Source organism: Montipora capricornis, chromosome 1 (assembly GCF_036669925.1).
Source record: "Montipora capricornis isolate CH-2021 chromosome 1, ASM3666992v2, whole genome shotgun sequence".
Classification (NCBI taxonomy): Eukaryota; Metazoa; Cnidaria; class Anthozoa; order Scleractinia; family Acroporidae; genus Montipora; species Montipora capricornis.
In genome coordinates this window covers 23,555,189-23,557,759 of record NC_090883.1, presented here as the reverse complement: position 1 = coordinate 23,557,759, position 2,571 = coordinate 23,555,189, and positions in this window count along the sequence as shown.

Here is a 2,571-nt window from a genome sequence, read left to right as displayed (position 1 = left end):
GGTAGGACTGGAACCTACGACCTCCGTAACACAGTTATGTCATCCAAAAGACATTGCGCGCCTGTTTTGTTGTCGTACGCTCTACCCATCCTAAAGGCCCATGTTCACGCCATAGAAATTGCGCGCCTGTGTTGCTATTTCGAAATAGTTCCAGCGTTTTGGAACATGCAAAAATTTAAAATACTGCCTGTAATAAGCTTGATGGGCGTGGATTGCGTTCGCCAAATGGTACTCGCAGGTGATTTTCGGTTTTTTCGTCTGTCCGAAATTTAGCGTGGCGTGCAATGAATTTTCGGTGAAGGTCCTTTAAATTTTAAATTTGTATGCGCATGACTTTGCAGAGCCCGCAGACCTTACCTGATACAAGACCAAATTAAATAAACGACCTCACTTCCCAGGAGTTCTAGTAGCTCAATGGGTTGAGCATCTGACCCGGTGTTACGGGGGAGGTCATAGACTCGAATCATGTTTGGGACTTTCAGTTGTCCTCTCGCCGTTCGCCAACCAACTAGTTTCCCTGGCATCTTTCCCACGAGTACATTAAACCTTAAACATCCATTTTTGCAAATTTTCCTCAGTCTCACAAATGTCACACATTGATTTGATAAAAAAAACAAACGTTATAGACATGTGTTTCTCGACATTTGAGAGATTTCGGCTTATGTTTATGGGAAACGGCTAACTCCCCATGCAACTACAAGTCAGAAGACCAGAATGTTCATTCGTCTATAGCAAGAAATAGCCTGTCGTTTCCGTTTGCCAGTTCACTTAAACAGTCTAATTTGCGCCGGAAATCTTAGTGTGGCCATTGCCTCGAGATCCGGAGATCGCGGATTCAAGGCCCGTTCTGACCAGTGGTTGAACCTGTTCCTGGTCGGCCCTGGTTCAACCTCACAGCTGCACTTGCAAATAACCAACTTATCTGCCTCCGGTCAGTTAGAGTTCTTAACAATTGTTCCTGTTCTCGTTTCTTCCGTTGGGTTTCATTGGCCTTGAAAAGCTCCCTTGGGGAGTAGTCAATTAAATATGTATTATATTGTATCTCTCTAATGACAAAATTCTAGTACAAAGTTTTGGACGTTTTGTTAAAGGGGTACTCTGACGAAAATCGCATCTTTCCTATCTAAGCCATTTTGAAACATAAACAAGTAGTCTGCATGAGAAGAAAAATGGTGTTTACTTTTTTCAAATATCTCTTTTCGTTCCAGAGATATTCGAGTTTTTAAATTATGCAAATTAGCCAAGTGATGACGTCATATACTCAACACAAGTTTGTTCAAATATGATGAAAAGAGATATCTCAGCCAATTTGTATCAGAAATTTTTGATTTTTTGCAGTAAGATTCTACTAAATGTTCTCCACAATATGAGCTTAACAGTTCCGTTACCATGGCATCATACTGGGTTCCAGACCTCCCCCATAGTAAAAGCTTTCCTGGCCACCTTTGGCATTCCATTGTGATAATTGCTAACAGCTCTTCATGTCCATGATCCAGAAGCATATAAATATATTAGCTCGAGTTTATGGCCTGGTGTAACATATTTCAAACGGAAAATCACTAACATATTGAAATCAAGTGGGTGGAGTCTGGAAAAGAGTGAGTTGCCATGGGAACAAATTTTTTTATAGCCATAGGTGTGTTTCCTGTAGAACTATTAGACTACCAAGTTTCAATTGTTTGCGCTGCAAATTGGCCAAGTTAGCTCTATTTATATACTCAATATAATATTGGGTTGAGTATATGACATCATCGGTCATCTCATTTGCATATTTTACCCATTTTTCAAACTTAAATAACCAATGCAGATATTTGCAAACGGTAAATGGCGTTTTTGTTCTTTTATGGAATGCTATGTGATACACTCAAAAAATCAAGGGGTAAAAATTTGATCAGAGTACCACTTTAAGTACGTGTATTTTTAACTTGACTCTGAAAGTTCATACTTTGGAAGCTAAAAGTTGCCACGAGTCAGCACGGAGCTTATTTTGTTGCAAAGACCGCAAGTCAAAAGTTTTGATTTCGGAATTTCTGAGAATTAGATAACGAATTAGTGTTTCAACACTTTTCAAGAGACCTTGTTATTAGAAGGATTGTCACTATTAACAGTAAACGTAACAGCAATGTTGTGGTACCATGCATGTGAAACATCAATTACTCCTGAATAAGATGCAATTATTTTATGTGACGTGACAAGTTACCATGGCAACAGGAAAGCCTTGCAAAAACGCTTTATATTGTGGGTTTTAGTTACTCATATCTGAAAAACGAACTCGGTGACCCCATCTTTTTGAACTGCAGACAAGTAATCGTTAGCCTAAGGTGAAGCTCTCTAAAAAGTTTAAAAAACTTCTGTAGAACAGGTTCAGACCTTACTTAAATTCTCAATTATTTAAAGTGGCTCTGAGGGTCACCCATTTCGCTTTTTAGGTATAAGCAGCCAAAGCCTATATATGGGGTGTTTTTGCAGGGCTTTCCTGTTGCCACGGTAACTTTTAACGCCACAAAAATGACCGAATCTTTTCCTGTAATAATTGGTGTTTGATGTGGTACCATAACATTGCTGTTAAGT